The 13536-nt window shown below is 46.6% G+C and overlaps 1 long non-coding RNA gene across 1 annotated transcript in view; it reads left to right on the forward strand.

The window, feature by feature from the left end:
- Window positions 1–13226, forward strand: part of LOC132002227 (uncharacterized) — a 142143-nt gene extending 128917 nt beyond the window's left edge. Inside the window, exons 3-4 of the long non-coding RNA XR_009399778.1 lie at window positions 10260–10440; window positions 13032–13226. This is a non-coding gene — a long non-coding RNA (uncharacterized LOC132002227). The remainder of the gene's footprint in view (window positions 1–10259; window positions 10441–13031) is intronic.
- Window positions 13227–13536: the final 310 nt, after the last annotated feature.

The raw sequence follows: 13536 nt of genomic DNA on the forward strand, positions 1-13536 counted from the left end.
GGGGGTGTGAGTGCCTGTGTCTGAGAGGGGGTGGAGGTGGGAGAGGAGCCAGGGAGAACATCATGGAGGAGGTGATGTGACCTGAGAACTGAACAATGGAATCTAAGCTTTGTAGGCAGAGAAGAGAGGAAAGCACATTCCTGTTAGCAGGAACAGCCTATGCAGAAGGACGCACAGTCGGGCTGGGGCACGAGGAGACACGTTTGTACCCCGATCACAGGGCTCAGGCTGGAGGCAGGCTTGTGATGGCATCATGGGGCGGAACTGTCCGAACCCATCCTTTCTTCCTCTTCACCTCCCTATGCCCTTTCTCATGTTTGCTTTTAGAACTTTGAAAAGAAAAATAAATACTATTTAATTCTGAATATTGTAGAAACAACTACCCTGTGTAGACCAAGGACATGTTCAAGGGATTTGGAAGGAATTTTGGCCTTGTTTTCTGCTCCCAAGTTGCAGAGCTGGAGATGCGGGCTAGGTCTGCTCATTGCTTTCTTATGCTGAAAAAAGAGAAATGATGCAAGTCTATGACTTGAGTGACTTGTAAACACTGGTAGTAACATACACGCCAGTTTAATAAGTGGAATAATTTAACAACAGAAATGTTACACTTTGCTGCCATTACAGAGGCATTTACACCACATTCTCTGCTTTCTGTCCCTAGGCTAGCCTGCCAAAATACCTACCGGAGATGAAAGACTTACGTGTGATGTCACCGCCACAGGGTGCCACACCTAGGAAACAGAGTATGCTCCAGAGAACTTAGAGTATTTTCTACCCCGCAGATTTTCAGTGCCCAGAGAAGCTTTTTGGGGGACAGGACTAGTTCCCGGTTACACAGTGCAGTAGAGTCTGGGTCCCGGTGTTCTGGTCCCAGCTCTGGGCTCAGGGATCAGGGATCTCCTGTGGAGGGCTTTGAGCAGCTATTCCTTGATCAGAGCTGACTTCCCACCCCTCCTATCTGCTCAGCCCTCCACCCCCACCTCCTACCTTACTGCTTGCCCTGCCGGAGGGCTCGCTCCTATAAAGTCCTCTTAAAAATCTTTTATGACTCTTGAGACCAGGCTCCCAGTCTACCCTGCACCATATGTGGGCTTGTTAATCCCTTAAAAGGTCCACAGATGGCACATCTTGGGGATGTAGGCCCAGATACATGGGGAAGCCACGGCTGTCCCTTGGGGACAATGCGAGTAGATGTTCCCTCGGTGAGGGACAGGGGTCCACAGAGAGTTGGAAGCAAGCAAGGAAACAAACGCATTGTGAACACTTGGTATTGCTGACCAACGTGCTGGGTACATTCGTATCTGAAACCTCCGTTCAAAGTCTGCCTTGGTGTGAATAAATACCTTGAGCAATTCTCTCCAGTTTCCCAAGTCTCAGCATCTGCCTGTGTCAAATGGGAGAGTGATGCTGATCTACTCCTGAGAGCGGAGAGCAAACCCCTTAGCCCCTTTGAGAGCCCAAGGTTTGAATCTTCCCCCTTCCCTGCTCAGATTTGGGGAAGACCCTTAGAGGAAACATCAAATTCCTTTTGCTCACCTGCTGACGTGGGGCGTGGGGTACGAGCCCTGGATCTCGAGCTAGGACAAAAGCCAGGTAGGTACCTATGTTAGAAGGTTGTTGGGTCAGAAGATAACATTGAGTCCAAGGAAAGCAGCTCCCTTTTGTACCTGAGAAGGGACGGTCAGGGTGTCAAAGTTTAAACAAGTCTGGAAAAGCTGGAGAGACAGGGAAAACATCCCTAAAGCTTCCTCCTTCTCCACGGTCAGGCCCTCTGGATGTGTCATCTATTCCTGGGACGCCAACAGGAAAGAATGCCGGCTTTGGAATTAGGCAGGTCCCACCTTGGCACACAGGGAACACTGCATAAACATAAGTTCCCTCCTCTCTCCAGCCAGAAAACACCCCAGCCCCCTGAGGATGGCCACCCAACCCCCAGGCGCAGCTCAGTCAAGTCCCCATAAAATCCAGCTCCTCTGAGCCCAGCTTCAGCAATTATAGCGAGCGGATTTGTCACATTGTTCGAATTATAGCAATATGAAAATACAGAAAACCCACCAGGAGCCAGCATTTTCCCATATATAAAATGGGGTTACGATCCCATATAAACTTTTAAAAGAGAATACTTTAGTTTATTTCTTCATGCATTAAATTGGGCAAGGAAAAGAAGGAACAAGAAAAGAAAAGAGAACACACTGGCAAACAACCTGATTGGAGCCAACACCCCTGCTTCTTCGTCCCTCTGCTCCCTTCTCTTTATTTTCACTTTCTGTCTTCCTAGCATCTCAGATCCAGTGCCCACAGGCCAGTGGGCTGGGGCTTTTCAGGGCCTTCAGAGTATGGCTGCCTCCTCAGGACCCCTGCAATTCATCTTCCCTTCCCCATTTCCACTGCATCAGTCCCCAGCATCCCTGCCTTGGACTTTGGATCTCCCCAGGTCTGTTCAGGCTAAGGCCAAGGGGATGGATGGTGGGGAAGCAAGGCAGGGGGCATAGATCTGAGCACGTTTTCCCTGTGTAAGACCTTCAGAAGCCCCTCAGGGCCCTCCGGAGAAAGCCCTGCCAGCTCTCCACCTTCCAGGGCTGTCTCTCCAGCGTCTCCCCTTTCTCTCTCCTTTGCCTTGAGCTTGACCCACTCGGCTTCCTCTGCCCAGAAGACTCTGTCCCCTAAACATCCCCCAGCATGTTTGTCCTCCTCATTGCTTACAACCCAGATATTTATATAGAGCTTCCTCTGGGAAAATCTTGAAGTGATTCTTAGTCTGATGAACCTGTTTTCACTTCTCGGCTGTGAACTCTACTGGGGCAATGAGCAAAATATTTTGCTCATCATTATATCTCCAGGATTAACAAGTGCCGCCCTACAGGGCAGCCCCTCGGGAAGTATCCGCTGTGTTGTGATGATGGACTTCAGTCCCCATCTGCGTTCCTCCACCACCGATGCCCAAGGTCACTTCAGTGGTAACCTTACCACCATTCTCATCTGTGAAATGGGCATAAAGGTACTTGCTTCATGGTGTGGTTCTGAGAATCAGAGAAAAGTTTCTTCAGCATGCAACACACAATGAGGGATTTCATTTATCGAGTGCCTACTCTTATTACAAGGTTTCCCGAAGAAAATTTCTTTCTAACACCATGACCATCAGTCATGATGGCTTATGCGACACTGGCGAATGCCCACCAGGGAAGCACAATAGTAAACTCCTTGATCGGAGCCCTGTTTACAGTTGGAAGGGAAGCAGTATCAGTTGTTAGTTTTCAAATGAGACCTCCTCTTGGATGGCAGCACATGAAAAGAATTGCCTGGGCGTGGGTCCAAGGTTCTGTATGCAACACATGTGGTGATTCAAATACAATTTCATTTACTCATGACCCCACCTGTCAAAAACCCACATCCAATTAAAGAGGCACAAATGCTTAGCCTTTATGGCAAAGGTGTAAAGAAAATGCTAATTGTGTGATTTACTAATCCTTCGGCTAGTCCTCTCCCCTCTGTGCTTACACGTTCATCCTTTCGTAGGGAGCAGCAGAAGTGGTTAAGGGTCAGGGGCCCCTGGATGAGCATGGGAGATTTTGCCAACTACCAATCTTCTTACCAAAACCTCTTGGGATTTTGGATTTGGGCAAAGCATTTGAGATGGTGTCTGAAGAGATTCTTCTTCTCCTTCTTCTTCTTCCCCCTCCTCCACCACCTCCTCCTCCTCTTCCTTCTTCTTTTTAAGATTTTTAAAGTTTATTTATTTGAGAGAGAGAGAGAGAGCATGGGAGAGAGAGAACGAGAGAGCTCGCACATGCACAAGCAGGAGGGAGAGGCAGAGGAAGAGGGAGAAGCAGACTCCCCACTGAACAGGGAGCCTGAGGTAGGGTTCGATCCCAGGACCCTGTGATCATGACCTGAGCTGAAGGCAGATGCTTAACCCACTGAGCCACCCAGGAACCCTGAAGGGATTCTTGGCAAAGTGGGCTATCAGGAAATCAGAAGCTTAGAGATTGAAACCAAGTTACAAGATTATTAAAAGATCCTTTTGCAATGGTACACTGTGTTGTAGCTTGGACCGTATGTCCCCCGAGGTTACTTCCTCGGATCTTTATGCCAAACTCTGATACTGTATGAGCTGGTATCATCCAATTCAGTTTACAGAGGAAGAACGGGGCTCAGAAATTTGCCCAAAGTTGACCAGCTGGTTGATAGCCCTGGCAAGACTTAATGTTGCTTTTCCCACTCAAAGCCCTCTTTTTGTTGTCCTGCTTTTCCTTCTTCCAGGCAGGCTGAGTTCTGAGTCTCTGTTCTTATCCCTGCCTTCTTTCTCAGTCTGGAGTTCTGAGGAGCAAGACATGCTTTCAATAGCCCCACCCCTACCTGGTCCATCTAGCCCAATGAAGCCTGCCCTGCCGGCCTCCCAAACACAGCCCAGCATTCCTGCACACTTAAGCCTACAGCACTCATCTTGTGTGCTTACGTGGAATAAGTAGGTGTGATGCAACGTTGTCTGAGCCACAGGGAAACATGATCTACTTTTCAGGCTTTTGTTTAACTACACAGTGTCAAGAGAGTGCATTGGATGGGGGTGCATCTAGCAATAATTGACTAGCTTCTAGACATTTTACTTCTCAAAACTGCATAAAGTATGTATTCTTATCCCTACTCAGTGTAACACATTGCTTTATGGTAAAAAGCAGATCCTGCCTGCACAGGGAGAGGGAAGGTCCTAGTGCATTTATGGAGTGCCTAATGTATGCTAGTACTTCACACATTTGCTAGTACTTATTGAAGCCTCACAACATCCTACAGACAAAAGGATGGATGATCTCATTTCACAGATGGGGAAACTAAAGTTTAGCTAAGTAAAATAATAAGTTCATTCATAAAAAAATAAGGAAATACGTGGAAGCCCTCGATTTGGTCCAAACTGCAATTTCAGAAGACTGTCCCAAACCAGAACTTGTGGTCTGTCTGAAGACAGGATGTCAGTCCAGGGCAGAACTCTCTGGAAGGTGGGATGAAGTAGAAACAGACTGCAACTGTTTTTTTTCTTTTTCTTTTTCTTTTTTTAAAAGATTTTATTTATTTATTTGTTAGAGAGAAAGAGAGCACAAACGGGGAGCAATAGGCAGACAGTGAAACAGGCTCCCCGGTGAGTAAGGACCCTGATGCAGGACTTGATCCCAGGACCCCAGGACCATGACCTGAGCCAAAAGGCAGCCGTTTAACTGACAGAGCCACCCAGGCATCCCAGCCTGCAACTGTTAAGACAAAAAAAGAAGGAAGGGAATACAAGGTGTTAAAGAAATAAGAAACAATTGGGATACAGTTATAAGGAAAATACAGGAAAAATTCCAGAAGCCAAACTGTTATAGAGCTGTTTGCAACGGAAGTGGTAGGAAAGTCACCCTCTGGCCTGAAAAACCGCAAGTTTGGGGGAAAAATATCATATCATATTGAATCACAGAAACTCTTTGAAGAAAAGGGTCTTTCATTTATTTAATTGGCCTGTTCATGCTCATCAAGCCTATACCAAGAGCCAATACTATCCTTGGCACAGCAAGTTTGAAGTCGAATGAAACTCAGTTCCCGCTCTCAGGCCACTGAAAGATTAAGGGAGAGTAGGATCACATGTTCCTCGGGGGGGATGTGTCCATACTGATAAATCCTACAGTTTTGGAAAGTGCGGCATCTGAGGGTTCATAAAGGACAGAGCAACTCTGGGGAAATCACAGAAGGCTTCATAGAGGAGGTGATGGGAGCAGGACCTCAAAGGAGAAGTAAGCATTCTCCAAATGGAGATGTGGGCAGAGCACCGTACAGGCAGAAGGAAGAGCATGGCAAAGGCACAAAAGCAGGAAGGGACATGGCAGATTCAGGGAGGGGTGGGCCAGCTGTACATTCAGTGCATGGAAAAATATATCATACAGCTGTTTTGGGTCTTCAATGCCTCTATCCCTGAGTCTTGTGCTTGGAACACAGAACAGAGAATACAGACCACACCAACCAAGACTGGTAAGTGAATGCAGGTGGTCAAGTATATAATGGAGAATTAAGCCCTTTGCTGCCAATAGATTTCCATACAGAACTTCATCTCACCCAATATTTTAATCAGTGTCAGGGCAAGCAAGCTGTCAGGATGCCCGGGGGCAGGGGGTGCAGCTCAGCCCAGCAGACTCTGTTGCTGGAATGCCCAGGTCTGGAGCTGGCCCCCGCTTTTACTGGTTGGGTCACCTGGCGGCCTGTGTGTGCCCCACTTTCCTCATTTGTAGAATGGGGATAATGGTAGTACCAATCTCCTAGGATTGTTTTGAGGATTAATCTTGGCCCTTTTGTGGTTGTGTTATGCCCTGTAGGTCTTTCTGAACTTGATGGAATCAAACATGACTCATGTTCTCTATCTGCTTACAGTTTATTCCCAACCTTTGGAAGCACATAGGATAATTATTTGGATGGGAACTCAGACATCTTCTTGCCCAACTTCCTGGGTCTGGGAAATTAGCCAGATTACTGTGCCATCATGAGCAAGACAACCGTCCAATGCATAGAAGGTGATGTGTGACGTAAGGATGTAACCATGTGACATAAAGCAACACTAATCGTCACACTGAGTTCTCACGATGTCCTAGCCCTGTCCTGCTTTCCAGATGTCGATTAGTTCATCTCTCACAATAGTCTCACGAGCCAGCAACTGTGATCGTTTCCATTTTACTAATAAAGATGCAGATGCATAGAGACGTTGCGTGAGCTTCCCAAAGTCACAGCACATGGTGGAGGCTAGATTTAAATATAGGCGCTCTGGCCCCAGAGCTGCGTGCTCCTCCACTGTGCCTTCATGCCATCATATCTCTCTAGAACAGTGGCAAGCATAGCTACACTGTTAACTACTGTTTCAGAGCTCTCTGCAGTCCTTAGATAAGACTTGGGAGCTATATAACTTGTGCAATTAGAACTATAAAGGGCTGTCATGTCACATGGTTATGGAGCATAAACATGTGTGAAATATGTAAACTATAGAACAGGCAACCCAGAAAACTTGATGGAAAATATTATCTCAGTTACCCTGGTCTGTTTCTGTCTCATTTTATGCTCTCGACTTGAGCTTATCACTTGTGGCCAGGTTGCTGGGAAGGACTGACCTCACAACACGGTCAGTGGTGTCCACCAACAGGGCATGCTTACTTCCCTGGCTTCAGGGAGGGACAGATTGAGTCCATTTCCATCTGCTCTCCTCTGGCCCGCCTCACTCTTGGTCACCCCCTGGAAGGAAGGTTAGCTCATCTCAGCAGTTCCTGAGAGTGCCCCCAATTCATTTTGTTTCTATCCTCCCCCAGATCACCCTCTCTGGAGCTCATTTTCTTCTTAGGACATCTCAGCCTGGTTTGGGGGAACAAAAACACCATAACGAAGAGCCTGCATGAAATACTGGGAAAAATTCTGCCCAGGAGTTCAGAAATCAGGCTCTCAGGCAGAGCTGGGCTACTGACTTACTGGGTTTTCTGGGAAAGTCATCACTCCTCTGCAGGTCTCAGTTTGCCCATCTGTAAAATGAGGAAGTTGGATCCAGGACTGAGAAGTTTCTTTCTGGCTTAAACACTTACAATATAACATCCATCTACTTGGGGCCTAAGCTAAGTATACTCCACAATGTTTAACACATTCAGTTAAAGTTAAGCGTTTTATCTGACATAACATTTACCTTCTTCTGGGGCCAAGACTCTCTACTATGCTTCACAGGCATTTCCTGTGATGGGTTTGGTGGTTTTGAAAATAGATCTACAAAATACCTTGACATTCCTCCTTCTAATAGTTGCAGCCTGATACCCTGCTCTGTGTAACTTCCAAAATGAGGTCACAGAAGGCATCACAGATTCTTGGGGTTGGATGGCTTGTTCTGGAGGAAGCCAGCCACCATGTTGTGAGGATATTCAAATAACCCTATGAAAAGGTCTATTTGGTGAGAAACTGAGACCCGGGTACCCCTCTTTTTCCCCCCACAATACTGTCGACAGCTATGTGAATGAGCTATCTTGGAAGCCCACTCTCCAGCCTCAGTGAATCCTTCATGTGACTAGAGCCCCAGCTAACACCTTGACTGCAACCATTAGAAAACCCTGCCAGGACCATTCAGACAAGTTGTTCCTAGATTCCCAACTTTGTGAGAAATGGCATGATATGATAAATATTTATTGCTTTAAGCTGTGAAATTTGGGAGTGACTTGTTACACAGTAATAGATAATGAGTGCAGTGCTGGTGGTTGCCCTTGTTAGCAACGACGGTGATGGCATCACCTGTAAGCCTCGCCCAGTGTTGCTATAAATTTCCTGTCAAGAAACAGGTTGAATGATTGCTGTTGGTCCCTGGTCCAGGAAGGATTTCCAAAGGCGTACTCTGGGGCTCCCTAGCTTCCATCCCAGACTTTCATCCAAATGTGGGAAATCATTCTGTCCCAGGACTAGGAAATGTAAGTGGCTCTCTCTAGCCAGCAGATGGATTTCTTGAAACATATGGCTCTTAACTACAGTTTCCTCTCTGAGCTCATTCCCTAGTCTAGGAACAGCTTTTCCCATCCCATGTCTACATGGCGCCACATTGGTCTTTGTGACCTCAAGAGAGCTCTGTGATCGATTAGATATGTCTGCTAAGAGTACGAGAGGGAGGGTGGCAGCATGGGGTCAGATAACCTCAGCTTTTAATACAAAGCCTGGATGGAGTTTTATCTCTTAATCCTTTCTCTGGGTCACCTACTGTTATACTTCCTGTGGGATAATGGAAAAGGCATGCTTTGCTGTTATTATTGGTGTACGTGTTCCTTAATGATTTAAAAAATCCCTGGCATTTGGAAATGTTACCGTTCAGAATACAGTCAGCTTCCTGGTCCCACGGAGTCTCAGTGACTGTCAGGTGAGTTGGTGCAGGGGTATGCATTAGTTCCTATTGTACAAGGGAAATGGAAACTCAGAACACACCTACTGCAAGGCCTGGGGTCATTCTGTTTTGCAGCTAAATGTCTGTCTTCAATATTATTCTATATAGATTTAGGCTTACGGAATATTATAAGGCTTAAGGTTCAGCTCAAAACTAAAAGCTTCTTCCTTATTACCATACTGCTTCAAATGGCTAAGAACATTTATCAGGAGTCCAGAACATTTTGCTTATCAAGAAAGCAAATATGCCAGACATACTGAGAGTGTGATTGATAGGAGGTCTCCCCAGGGCTGAGCCTTTTTGCCTTCCCCTACTTTGGTATCATCATAAGAACAAATGAAAAGTGACTTCTGGCATTTTTCAAGCAGTTCCCCATATTAAGGTGATTTTTGCAGCTGGTGAGCCTTCCATATGCCTGATGACCTTCATTACCACAGCCCCTGTAAGAGGTGTTGGGTTAATGGCATACATCAGTTTGGTTGGGCTGTGCCCAGATGTGTGGTCAAAGGCAGGCCTGGATGTTGCTGTGAAGGTGGTTTTTTGATGAGATTAACTTTTACATCAGTGGGCTTTGAGTAAAGCAGATTGTCCTCCATAATGTGGGTGGGTCTTACAGAATCAGTTGAAGGCCCTAAGAAAAAGCAGGTTGACCTCCCCACCATGGAGTCTGCCTCCAGACTGTTTATATATTTAAGCTGAAATGGTATGTCTTCTCTGGGTCCTGCCTACTGGCCTCCCCTGAAGACTTTGGACTTGTCAGCTGTCATAATTTTGTGATCCAAGTCCTTAAAACCTCAATCTCTCATATATATATATGCAGAAAATTATAAGGAAAATTTAAAAAATCATCTGTAATCTAGACAAACTAGACCACGGGCTCACGATCTAGGCTGAGTAACAGTAACAGCAACAAATAACAACATCTACATTTACTAATCACTTGCCACATTCCAGGACCTATTTTAAGTGCTGTACAGGTGCTAGCTAATTTAATCCAGACACAACCTCGTGAAGGGGGTGCTGTTATTATTGACATTTTACAGAGGAGGGAAATGAGGAGTAGGGGAAGTAGGTAATTAGCCCAGGGTTCCGCAGCTGGTAAGTGGTGAAGCCAGGGTTGGGACTCCCGGTGTGCAGCTCCAGGTGCAAGATGCGGAAGGAAAATGGGAGAGAAGCAGGAAAGGAAGTTGGAAGCTCTTTGGCCACCACTCCTTCCGTATTTGGGAGGTGGGTGTGAAAAGTATACAGGCTTTGTAGGCAGTGAATCTGGCCTCAGGTCACAGCTCTGTCATTTTATAACTTGTGAATGTGAGCAAGCTCACATTCAACCTTTCATTATCTCCATTTACAGACGAGGAAACTCCCTTTCAGCATTGCCTTGAAGAAGAGAGATAAGATACTTGAAATACTTTATGTGATACTTCATGATTGCTCAAGAAATGGACATGATGGGGATTATTGATGAAGATCTTGCAAATCCAAGAAATGACAATTCTCAGATGCAGCCCTGCAGGGGAGTGGTAGAGGCATTGGTAAGTAGGAGTCTGAAGCAACAAATAGGACAGTGAGATAAGTGATTCAGGGTCAAAGACCAGTATGTGTGGTACCTGGCACGGAGCCTCTCAGAAGGCTGCAAAATCCTTCAGGGCAGAGACATTCCTCTCTGAGTCATTCATTCATTCACTAGCTCATTTATTCAACAAGTGCTTGTGCTCCAGGCATGGGTCTAGGTGTCTGGGCTGTGTTGGTGAACAAAATCGCGAATACCTCTGCCCTCTTGGAACTTACATCATCATGGGATACGATAGCAAACTGTAAGTGTAAACACGAAAGTACTGATTATGTTCTAAAATGACAGGTGTTGGGGTGCCTGGGATGCTCAGTCAGTTAAGCATCTGTCTTTGGCTCAGGTTGTGATCTCAGGGTCCTGGGATCGAGTTCTGTGTCAGGCTCCTTGCTCAGTGGGGAGCATGCTTCTCCGTCTCGCTTTTCCTCTGTGCTCTCTATCTCAGATAAATAAATAAAATCTTTATGATCTTAGGAAACAAACTGAGGATTGCTGGAGTGGAGGGGGGTAGGAGGGATGGGGTGGCTGGATGATGGACATTGGGGATGGTATGTGCTATGGTGAGCATTGTGAATTGTATATGACAGATGGATCACAGACCTGTACCCCTGAAATAAATAATTCATGAAATGTTAATACAATAAAAACGTAAAAATAAAATAAAATGACAGATGCTGTAAGAAAAATAAAGCCAGTTGGTGGGACTGAGAATGCTGGGGTAGAACCATTAACAATGTAAAGAGAAGTTAACATTAGAAAAAAAAAAGAGTTTATTTATTTATTTGTTTGAGAGAGAGAGAGCGTGAGCATGTGTGTGCTGGGGGAGAGATGGAGGGAGAGGTAGAGAGAGAATCCCAAGCAGACTCGTGTTGAGTCAGGTGTGGGGCTTGATCTCATCACCCTGAGATCATGACCTGAGCCAAAAATCAGGAGTCAGACACTTAACTGACTGAGCCACCCAGGTGCCGCAAGACAAGTTAATGTTTGACTAGAGTCTTGAAGGTGGAAGCCATGGGTATATCTTGCAAAAACTTGAGGCAGAAAATGGCAAATATTCCCAGAGGTCTCTGTGGCTGGAGCAGAGGGACCCAGGAGAGCAGCAGGTGGTGAGCTCAGAGGGTGACAGGACATAGGACTATTGGGACTGTGGCCCATGGTTAAAGCAGAATGAGGAGCTCATGGGCGTTCTGGATAGAGAACGAGCTTTTCCCCATCTTATTTACTAAATGGGTCATTCTGGTAGCTCATCTGTGGTTGGATCATAGGTTCAAGCCTGGCAACAGGGAGACCAACTAGAAGGGTGTTGCGTAAACCCAGGCTAGAGACGCTGACCCCTCAGAGCGGGTGGCAGAGGGGTTGGCAAGGGGTCAGGAGCTCCATAGGCTGTGAAGGTAAACCCAGTGTGGTCTCCTGCTGGATTGGATGTGGAATAGGAGGCCAGGAGGGAAGGCAGAGCAACTATGAACGACTGGCCTGTCAGTCTGGCAGGGCTGAGTTGTTCTAACAGAGATGAAGAAAAGTAGAGAAGCAGCAAGGTTTGGGAAGAAGATTGGGAGTTCACACTTGGAGATGCTGAGATTGAAATATCTATTACGCATCTTAGAGAGATGCTGAGTAGACAGATATGTGAGATGGATTGGCAGAGAAGGCTGGGTTAAGGATGAATAGTTAGGACTTGTCAGGGTGTGGTCTGTAAAATCATGACAGTGGCTCATATGACATGAACAAGTATCTATTTATTATCTGTCTATATCATCTATCAGGAGAAAAGATGGGAAAAACACTGAGAATGGAGCTCTGTATCTCCTCTCTCCCACCCCCACTCCCCACCAAATTCAGGAGGAAGAGAGAAGAGAAGAAGCCATCAGTGAGATGGGTGGGGAAATCCAGAGAGTGTTGGAAGACAAGTTAAGAAAGAACATCAAAGAGGAAGGAGTAATTAAGTATCATCCATTGCTGTTAGGTCAAGGTGTCCCATCACTGGGTTTACAAGCATGCAGGTTATTGATGATCTTGACAAAGTTATTTCCATGAGATGTGAGATGGGGATGTGCCTGGAGAGGGTCCAGGTGAAACTGATGGGAGGACTTTGAGGTGGGGAGGATACTGAAGCTCCTTTGGGGAACTTTTCATAAAGGGAATGGAGGAAGGGGACGGCGGCTGGAGGAGCATGAAGGCTCAAGTCAGGGCTTCATAAAGGGGGAAGGAGACAGCAAGGCTCACATGCTGTTGGAAAAGACAAGGCGGAAATTTTATAGTTTCAGAGGGAAAGGAGATTTGAAAGTGATGGAGGGAAAGGAGATAGTCCCTCAAGAGACAGTCCCTCAAGTTCCTTGGGGAGTGGGAGGGTGAAGGTCTAGGCACCCCCGGGAAACGCTGGTCTCCGTAGCCCAGGGCAGACATTTGCTATGACAGACGGGGTGGCAGAGCAATAGGTATGGGCAAGAAAGGCTGTCAGCTGAGAGTGAGGAAGAGAGAGCAGGTGCTGGAGGTTTGGGGGATTAGGGGCAAGCAAAGGTTGGAGAAATCTCTAGTTTTCTTCTGTCCACTCTGCAGGAGTTGGCATGGGAGGAAGGTTCACAAGACTCAAGGCATGGAGTTGAACTGGCTTTATGTACACAGCCCTCTGTGCGCCCTGGCTCTGGGATCTGACGGGCTTGAATCGTGGCCGCACCCCTCAACAGATGGGTGGCCTCAAGGACGTCCTTGACCCCTGTTCACTTGGGGTTTCTCATCTAGCAGGAGGGGGTTACATGACAAATGTCCTGTGCCCATCTGGAGCCTGACCCACGGCGGCTGCAAGATGCCACTGCCACCACCCCTCCCATCCCGCCCTCCCCCGCCCCGACAGTGACCCTGCGGTCAGAAGAATCTGGACTGGACAGTTTTTCCATTCTTGCAACTCCGTAAACTAGAGATCATGTAATAATAGATTTAAACTAGCCATTAAAGATCAGACCTTCCTTTTTTTCTCCTCTTGAACAAGGAAGGAAAGATGATGTGAATTCAGATTGAACTGTCTTCCAAGCAAATTGCTGTGTTTTTCTACTTCCAAATCAAT

This window comes from Mustela nigripes, chromosome 14 (assembly GCF_022355385.1).
Source record: "Mustela nigripes isolate SB6536 chromosome 14, MUSNIG.SB6536, whole genome shotgun sequence".
Lineage (NCBI taxonomy): Eukaryota > Metazoa > Chordata > Mammalia > Carnivora > Mustelidae > Mustela > Mustela nigripes.